A 10,727-nucleotide genomic window follows, 5' to 3' on the forward strand; every position below is an offset into this window, starting at 1 on the left:
AATTTAGGAACAAGTTCAAAGAAAAGAGATCCAGTAGGCTCACTCTTGAATGTAGAAACCTCGTTCTTCCCAAATTCAAACTTGATATTAACTTTCTTTTTATCCTCAAAGATTCCATCAGGTTGTGCCTTACTCAAAAAGACCCTAACTTTTTTCTTATAAGCCCCTTCTAAGTTTTTGATTTCAATAATCTCCAATACAACTTCAATGACATTTATTTCAGGAAGATTGATTAATTTTTGAAATCTATTACCCGAATCAATTTTGTTGGTCATGACTTGAGTGGTAGTGACACGAGAAAGTGGAGTACCTCTACAAACCCCTCCTGTTCTCCAATAACTTGAACCAAACATCTCCTCCCCTTGCTGTGTAGTTAGAGAAAATTCAACACTTAGTTTCTGACATTTGCACCGTTGCAAAAATTGACAACCATAAAACCAATTGTTCCTGTCTTCATCAATAGATTGGAGTTGATGCTTAGCAGCAGATACAAGATCTTCATGTATCAGAATATTTAGTGATACGATCCACTCTGATTCTTGTTCCATATCTATTTTGATTCTCAGCTTTTTAATAGTACGTGGGGTGAAAGAATTGACTTGTATAATTAATCCAAAAAGAGCTTTATAATTCTGGAATTGGGCGGTTGGACCAAACCGATTGCAGTGAAAATCCAAAACAAAACCACCATACTGTTGACTTGATGATATAAATACTTGTTTTTCGATGCCTCACTACTCCTATCACTACTCTATTTGTACTATTCATGAGATAATTCTAGATAGGATGCAAAATAGATAATAATAGATATTACGATTAAGTCCCCCATGTTTACCCATATATTTATATAAGACCCATAGCACATTCTCTATCAAAATGCATGTGTCAAGAATTTATAAAAAAAATGTCAAAATTGACATGTAATGGTTTTCGTATATATAATGTGTCATCTTCGTTTATGTTGAAATAGGCCATAAATATTTAAATCTCAACTGTGAAACATTTTAAATAGAAAGAAAATGAATTAACTTGTTGAAAATATGTTCCTATGCAACCTTAACATCGGTAGTAATCATATTTCTAACTTGACTTAATTGAATTTGGGGTGTGTGCGGTGCGGTTTGATGCAATTTATAGTTAAAACCGCAAAATGCACCGCATGCGCGGTTTGAGATTTTCAAAAACCGCAGACCGCACCACGAAGGTTCCAAACCGCATTATGTGGTGCGATACGGTTTGATGCGGTGTGGGCGGTTTAAATGCGGTTTGAGGTGTTACCAAACTATATCTAGTTATGCGGTCATAAACAATATTATGATAAATAAGAATAACATGTAAATAATTAGCACAAATTTTTTATTGTTAATAATGTGTTATGTAATTATCTTAATTTCAAATCAATAGATCGCAAATTTAGTTAAATACTATCATGTGCCAAATTTTTGCATCTGTAACATCCCGATGTTAAGGTATTGTAACGACCCAATTTTTCAAAACAAAATTTTTATTTTTAATTATCCAAAATGCATGTTTACCATCCACAAAACCAGTTACAATTGTTTTCAAAACATATCAATTACAACTTTGTGTTAAAACATCAGAGTGTCCCATAACATAATAATGAGAGATAGAGTGCACGCCGCGCCATCAAGCATTGACTTTGCCCTTGAGCTCAGATGTACATGAAACAAATCCACAAACTGTAAGTGAATGCTTAGTGAGTTCCCCAGAGCATACCATACATACAATTCAAATATCATATATCATACTAGCCTTAAGGCTACATACATCACGTAAGTCATGCATACAACCGATAAGGATGTCGTGGGCTCGTCCCTAGGGTCTTACTCCAGGATGCCATGGGCTCTCCGCATGGTCTTACACCTAAGTTCCATGGGCTCTCCCATGGTCTTTGATAGGAAAGCCATGGGCTCTCCACATGGTCTTACATCCAAGTGCAATGGGCTCTCCCATGGTCTTCCATACAACATACCACATATATCAAAGCATACTTCCTAGTTCATACCAACTAACATGTCACATAATACAATTTCATCTAGGATACTACACATCATAAAATAGGTCGGCCTTGGTGCCTTAGACCCATTGGTATGATGAGGAGACTCACCTCTGTCTGCTGAATACAAAGTTGTTCTCCTAACAGTCTGTAACCTCCCGCGCTGAATAATAACATTAAACAATGTTAGGACTTTAATTAATCAAAGGAAACCCAAACTCCAAACCCTTCCATAAGGTCCAATTATCCATCCCTTGCTAATGGGCCCAAAGTCCAAGTCCAAAATCCTTAATGGGCATATTGGCCCAATAAGGCCCAATCAATATGTCCATGGGCAATAACCGATGATATGACTCATAATTCCCAGAAAACAACCATGCCCAATAATCAAATGAGGCCCAATAGCTCCAAGGCCCAAAACAGATTTGGCCCAACTGTGATGCGTACGCTCGGCGTACCATCCTGGTACGCGCAGCATACTGCGGTCTTGGGACTACGCGCGGCGTACACTGGGTACGCCCAGCGTACAACTAGTTTAAGCATTTTGTCCATTAAGTGCTTAATACTCGTTTCCTTTACGTCCAAAAGCCAGATCTAAGTTTGTTAAGATGTCATAAGGCATAAAGTTTGCAACTTTATGCCTTTGCATGCCTCATAAACACCCAACACTTCCATTAAGACCTTTCCAAGGTCTTTAACCCATGCATGAGGCCAAAACTCCCATCAAGACTCAATTTTTATGGTTTTAAAGGACCAAGGGACCTCAGATCTGTCATTCCCATCTTTTGGAGTTGCTTAGCTCACAAGAGGAGGTCCAAAACCAACCAAAGGGACAAAACTAGAAAACCCTAGCTAGATCTATTGATTTAAATGGAAAGGTGCAAGATTTATACCTCCAGAAGCTCCTCAAGGTCGACAATATGCAGGTTCTTGAAGCCAAATGACACTCCAAGCTTCCTTGCCAACTTCTTCTTCTTGGATGAACACTAAGGGGTCGTTTGATAGTTGTTGAATGGGTTAGAGCTGACTGGGTTAGAAGCTGACTGAGTTGGAAATTCTGACTGAGTCTACATCTGACTGAGTTTATGCTGTTTGATTATTTCTCTGACTGGCCATACTGAATAATGAAAAATGACCATATTACCCTTATGTTGTCTCCTGTTCTCAATAAAATATTTATAAAATTACAATTGCTTCATTGTTCTTAACAGAAACTCATAAGTCAACCAACTGCAAAGGCTTATTAGCTCCAACCACAGAGATTACAAAATAATTATAAATTTTAATAGATCTCTTGGCAAAATCATTTCTAAATCATTCTACAAAAGAAAACAAAAGATGCAATTACAAAATGATTTTTTTCACTGTATTCAAGAACTTACACATAAGATGATATTAAAAACACTCTTGACAATAATCACATGTTTGTATTTTTTTTTTTTGGTATCAATAATGATGAATCTACAACACTTGGTTTCACTACAAGGGAATTATGAATAGAACTAACAAAAAGAAAAGAAAAATCAAAACCAGAAAACACACCTACATGTTCTCTTGATCCAAGGGAAGACATTGATCTAACACCAATTGAAGAATATACAACACCACCACCAATATAAACCTTTTTTAGGGTCTATGATACATCCTTTTGGCAAATTTGTCAATGATTGATTCTTTGATCTCATCATCGTTTCATCACTAATAATGTTGGACCTGTGAAGGAAAAAAATGGATTACAAAGTCACATAATTTTCTTCAAATCAACATTGCTCCATAAGACCGACTGTATGTGTAGAAGAAAGGACACTCAATTGGTAATATTAACCAACAGGAAGTAGACAATTTCATTTTCCAATATGATACCTCAAATTCTTAGTAGATACCCACTCTCAAAAGCTTTAAAAAATCAATGCAAACAAAACCCATGTATTTGATTACAATCTGCAACTTCAAGAAAACTAAAATGAGCCAACTTTAAGATTAAGAACAAAAAAGGGTTAATTACGAGTGATTTAAATCGTTTTAGCAAGTGAGTATCAACGGGAAACAGTTAATTGATCGATTACAACATGTAATTCACATAAAATTAACCAACAACTCCATCCCCTGTTATTCGATTTTGACCTGCAATCAAATTCAAGACGTGTGTGAAGATTGCGATCGATTCAAAACAAGGTTAGGGTGAGAGTACAGAAACCCAAAAATATTAATATATTTTAGAAAAACGGTAATACCTGCAACTTGATTAACGAAAAAGGGGTGAAATCTCGTTTTCTTCTTGGTGCCATGGGAGGGAGAACAATAGAGAGAGAGACGACAACTACGATCGATCGTGAGAGAAGGGATTGGGAGTTCGGTGGTGAAGGAAGTGGCCGGTGCTAGAGAGGATGGTGGTGGAGAAGGTGGTCGACGAGGCTGAAGAGCATCAAAGGCTCGATGGAGAGGGCAAAGTGAAGTTCATTCAAGGAGAAGAACAAGGGCAACCGGGGAAAGGAAGTTCACTTTCTCGGTCAGCAGCTAATTTTTTGAGGAACGAGTCAGGATGTTGGTCAACAATAACTAACCGAGTAAGCCAACTTTAAACTCCATCAAACACTCTGACTGCTGACTCGGTCAGCAGTCAGTTCTGACCGGACTGAGTAAGTGCAAAACAAACAACCCCTAAAAGGACCAAAAATGCACTCTTGAAGCTCAAAATGCACTCACAAATGATATTAGGGTTTTCAGAGGCGTTTGAAGGTGAAGGAGGCTGTTAAGGGTGAGGCTCAAAAGGGTTAAGGGTGCTTATATAGGTCTCAAGTCCGGATTTTAGGGTTTGAACATCTTGGCACGTTCGCCCAACGTACTCCTGGTACGCCCAACGTACGTGCTGCCTCCCCGCGATCCTCCTTGCTAAGTACGCCTAGCGTACTTAAGGCCCTCCTATGATATAATAGAAATACTTCAAGGGTTACAAGGTCATACCTGATTTGGAGTGTTACAGGTACTTCCCAAGTCATCCCTATAATTTTATTTCATGTCATTTTGGTCCCTAAGTCCAAGAAATTGTGCTTTGAAGCCCTAGTAGTAATTTCGTAATTAAGGCAGGAGGAGTACGCCATGAGTACATGTGTGTACGCTGATGCGTACACGTGTGTAAGCTGGGCGCACACCAATGTACGCGGGGCGTACTAGTGTGACATCCCCATTTTCACGGCCAGAAAAGACTTATTTTGTTTATGCTTTATAAAAATCAGAGTACTTCTTTTAATAAAAATCTTGCGGAATTTGTTCCCAGAAAAACATGATAAATACGTTATCAAAGCATTTCCGAAGAAATGTATTTTTATTCATTTTAAAACATTTGGGATGTCATCGTCAATACAGAAACATAAGCATAAACATAACTTACATTCATTTACACTAGTGATCTACATCTCTTTTAAATCTCTCAGTGTAAAGTAACTTCACATCGACACCTGTGATACAAATAAACTGAGTGGGTCAGGTTGGGAAACCTGGTGAGTACATAGGGTTTTCAACCCACAATAATATAAGTATTATGTTTAATCATCAAACAATTAACCCAATTACCCATCCCCATTATCTTCTTTACTCTTAAGGATCTACCCTAAGAATCAGCTATTCCTCGTTCATTCATTCCTAAGGATCATCCTAAGGAATCGGCACGAAGTCCATCGTTGCCACGGTTTACACAACAGGCACTAAGTCTGCATAGTCGCCAGGGTTTAGGCATCAAGTCTGCATGATCACCAAGGTTTAGGCATCAAGTCTGCATGATCACCAAGGTTTAGAGTACACCGGGTGAACACATCGTTCACAACACCTACAGGTTGCGAGCCTGCTAGTGTTCCACTGGACTGTCTAGAATAGTCCGTGGTTGTCATCCATACTCTACTGAATGACGGGGCCATCATTTGAAAAAGGCTTCTCGCATCGTCCACCTCTCACCCTCACCTCATGGTCTAATTCATCTCTCATCTCATCATTCAACTCATATTTCATCTACCCATGTTTTACCCAACACATTTTGTAGATATAAAATACATATACGGTTTAAATCATTTAAATCAGGTATAAAATTGTTCATCCAACATAGATAGCAAGTATACAGATAATATGCACACACAACACGTAATTTATATAGAATAGTTCATATCTATGTGTAAGCTGAAAGTAACTATGCACTCACTTGATTAGGTGGTGACTCTGCACTTGAACAGCGCTTCGTTACTTCTTAAAACAATTTCCCTCGACAAAACCTAGTATAAATACCACTAGGGTTTAGTTTTAACGTTAACCGCGACTAATTAATAGTCTAGCTATTATTATTATTATATAAGCGTTAAATAACACTCAATATAACACATAATAATAGCCCAAATAATTATTTTAAGGACCTAATAACATTACTATAATTATTTAAAAGTTATATTAAAAATTGTGTAGGCGTAGTTCACTTACAGCGAATTTTAAAGAAAACCGGGCTTTGCTCGGAGCAGCGTTTCCGAAACCGAAAGACCCTTTTTCTCGGGACTCAGGGAGCCTCGGGGCTTCCTTCGGGTGCTAGGGGATCACCTAGGCTTAGGGGAGGGTTCAAAACCCTAAAGAGAGAAAGTTTAGAGAGAAGAAATGAAGAAAGGTGTGAAATTTTCGGAAGAGTTCGGACCCCTTTTATAGGCGCCGGCAGCCTCGGACTACGCTGCGCGTCCAGCAGCTACGCTGGGCGTAGTTCGGATAAGGTGCCAGTTGGATCCAGCTGGCTCGCACTCGGTCTCGGATGGATAAGGGCGAGGGTACACGGGGCGTACTGACTTCGGACGTGGGGCGTATGCGAGGGCAACGTGTCTCCATCCGGTGCGACTTCAGCGATCATCATCGGACGGCTGGGAAAGCGCCACGTCAGCACTTTCGCATCAGGTCTCGCAAAATCGACTACAAACTTTAAAAAATCGTAACGTTCGCGTACGAGCTCCGTTTTCGACGTTCTTTATATCCACGCGAAGTCGGGAACGTACTCTACAACTTTCGTTTAGACTCCATCGGCTAATTCTGACTTTATTTTAAGAGTTATATTTTTAACAGGCCGGGACAGGATTGGTCCGTTAAAAATTCATAACTTCTTCATCCGACGTCCGTTTTCGTCTGTCTTTTTATCGTTATGCTACTATTAACGAGATCTTCGATTCTCGTTTAGGTTGTGTCGGCTAAAAACCACTCGATCTAATATTCGAATTTCGGGTTGTACACTGCTAAGCCGAAACTTCGAAAAATCATAACTTCCTCATACGAAGTCAGATTTGGGCGTTCTTTTTATGGACGCTCTCGGTTTAACGAATTCTTAGACTTTCGTTTAGATTGCTAAGGCTGAATATCGCTCTATCGTAAATTCACTATTTATGCTTCCCGGTGCCGTGCCGGTTCCGTCGCGAAACTTCGACGGGCCATAACTTCTTCGTTATAACTCGGATTTCGGCGTTCTTTATATGTACGGAAACCTTGTAACATATACTACAACTTGGTTAATATTATTTATTCTAAATAATCTTTTGTCGAAAAGTCGTTTTCGACCCCTATTATCCCAGATTGACTAGCCCGGATCTACGGGCGTTACAACTAGCTTCAGGGGGAAAACCCTAATTTTTAGGGTTTGGGTGGTATTTAAGCAACATTAAGCCTCATTTTCCCTCACCTCTTCAGCCTCCATTTCCCTTGAGATGTTTTTGCAAACCCTAGCCCTGTGAGTGTGTGTTTTGAGCTTAAGTGTGTGTGTGTGTGTGTAACATTCCGTTTGAAATTGAGTAATTAAATAATAAACCCTGAACCCCAAGATGTAAATTTATATTTATATTATTTTATAGTAGCCCTAAAATCCATAATAATTAGCGGGGTGTTGGTTTCGGGGAGCCAAATGATATATTTGGATTTTCGGGGGTTAAAGTGTAATTCCAATATTTATTTTGTAAAGATTTTCAGAAGTCAGGGGGTGTTTGGTAAAATATTGTACTTAAATTGAAGGGATTTTGGAATGCTGAGGGCTGAATGGTAAATTATGTACTTAAGTTGAAAAGAATTAACATGGAGGGGCTGAAAGTGTATTATGGGAAAAGATCTCATATGAGCAGTTATAAACTCGTCACCTTCTCAAACCTTAACCCTAGAACATCACTATTCAGCCGCCACCCTCACATCAACCACCTCCGGCGCCGCCATCCCTTTTGGTTGTTGTCACCACCGTGCGTCGCAACTGCTATCTCCTCCGGTGAGAGCAAGTCGACGACATAGGAGTCGGGTGTGCCTGTTGCCATCTTTCCGCCACCTTTCTTCTCCTTCTTTCTTCATGTCGCCATCCTCAGCTACACACAATAGTTTTCGGTGTTGTCCGGCCACGCCTCGCTTCTGAGCTTGTTCCAAAGCAGCTAGTCGTCGCTGCCGCTGCTAGTACAACCCACCTTTCAATTATTCCGGTCGAGATTCACCACCGTGAGGAGGGACCTACAGTGTGTGTGCTCACGTGAAGGTGTGTCGCGGTGTTCCTTGGATATGTGCGTGTGTGCTCGTTGGCCGGAAAGCATGGAAAACCACCATGGCTGCCAACCATGGTGGCTGCCGCCACCATTTTCTTTTCTGCCGCCACCAGCCACCGTGAGGGGGTGGCTGTATGTGTGTTTTTGTGTGTGTGAGAGTGTATTTTATGGGTATGATATTGTATGTGCGATTTTTGGCCGGAAAACCCACCACCAACCACTGTGAGGTGGTGGCTGCCACCGTGTTGCCGCCTTCTGCCGTCGTGTTAGGTGGCGGTGTGCACTTGTGTGTGAATGGATTGGTATTTGAGAGGCTTGGACATGTTTTGGTCTAGAATCATAACCACCACCACGAGGTGGTGATTGCCGCCGTAAGCCGCCGTTGACCACCACTACCCGAGGTGGTAGTGGGTGGTGCCTGGCCCAATGAAACCCTAGTTGACCTAATGAAACCCTAATTGATCTAAAAGCCTAACCGTTTGACTAATTGGCATGTGCTTGGGTTAGAAACCCTAATTAGGGTTTAGAAAACCCTAATTTTGGAGATGTTAGTTTTGGATTGTCAGGACCATCGTTTGGACCAGTAGATTGAGGTTATGACTTATGCCGATCCCATTGTATGTTTGGTCTAGTAGAGTGATGGACTTAAGGGATTAAGTCCTAATGGGTTAAGTAAGAACACTTAACCCTAATCGTCATTTTATGTGAAAAAACCCTAATTAGGGTTGGGTTCTTGTTGGGCCATAGCTTGGACTAAGTTGTTGTGGGCCTTCGTGGGCCAATTGGGAACAGGTTTATAGACTAAGGAAATTATTGGGCTTTAGGATAAGGCCCATTGGAAAGTCTTGGGCCTAATTTGGAAAATTAGGCCATAGATGGGCCATATATTGGGCCTTGATTTATTATTTGACTTTTAGGCCTCCAGAGTTTGAGTTTGGGCCTTGATTTTGGTCCAAGCTAGGTTAGGGGTAAAATAGTCTCTTTACCCCAAGTAGGGAGTTATGATTATGCGTTGGAACCCAATTATTAATTGGGTGCTGTTTTGATGATTGACAGTTTGGGGATTTGTCAGCCAGCAGCCGTAGTTTTATCCGCGGGACTTCAGCAGTGTGAGGTGAGTCTCCTCACTGTTTGTATGGATCGAAGGCACCAATGTCGGCTCATTTGGTTTATGTATGGTAGGAAGAACCGAGGGTTAGCCCTAGGCATTATGTATGAAAGACCAGGATGTGGCTCCTGGCACACTGTATGCTAATTAGCTAAGTAAAATATTATGTATGCTAATTGTCTTTGTGATGTTTGCATGGAAGACCAAGAGGTGGCTCTTGGCACTTGTCTGTAAGACCCAGGGGGTGGCCCCCAGCTTGGTAAGAAAGACCACGTGGCGGCCCGTGGCATAATAGCAAGACTATGTACCGACACATAGCATCTTTATTGATTATGATATATGAATGATATGTATGGCTCATGGTTATGTATGACAAGATGTGATTTATGTGCTTATATGTTAGACAGTATCCGGTTGAAAGAGACCGAAGGGGTAGGCCAGCACCCATATATGTTAGGCTATATGTTGATATGTATGGTATGTAGTATTTGGGGAACTCACTAAGCTTCGTGCTTACGGTTTTCAGTTTTGGTTTCGGGTACCTCCAGTTTTCAAATAAAGGAGCTCGGGACGATAACAGCGCATACATCCGTGTTTTCCGCAATGTGTGATTTCTGGGAATGAACTCTGATAAATGTTTTATTTGAAATGTTTTTCTATGTGTGAAAAAAGTTACAATAGTGTTCTAGTTATATTAAAAATGAAATTTTTAGTCCTGAGTTTTGGGATGTTACAAGTTGGTATCAGAGCCTTGGTTTGAGGGATTCGGGCATACTCTCGGGTGTGTCTGAACTCAAGCTGAGGACTTGGTATCAGAATTTTCAAAAGAAAAGCATTTTTTTATAAAAATAATTTCTAAGCAAAGAAAGGGGTGTGATGCGTGCAATCGACCGAGCTCAAGTAAGTGGTTCCCAAAATACCAATACATGTTTGTTATGTGATATGATATGATTATGTGATTCGCATGCTAAATTAGAGCTAAGGATCTAGGAGAGATGCCTTGTATGCTTATATGAGCTTGTAGATTTGCATGCTAAAACTGATCAACCAGTGGTAGGATGGCATGTTTAGGTTA

Source organism: Lactuca virosa, chromosome 9 (genome assembly GCF_052849685.1).
Source record: "Lactuca virosa cultivar CGN04683 chromosome 9, Lactuca_virosa_CGN04683_v6, whole genome shotgun sequence".
Classification (NCBI taxonomy): Eukaryota; Viridiplantae; Streptophyta; class Magnoliopsida; order Asterales; family Asteraceae; genus Lactuca; species Lactuca virosa.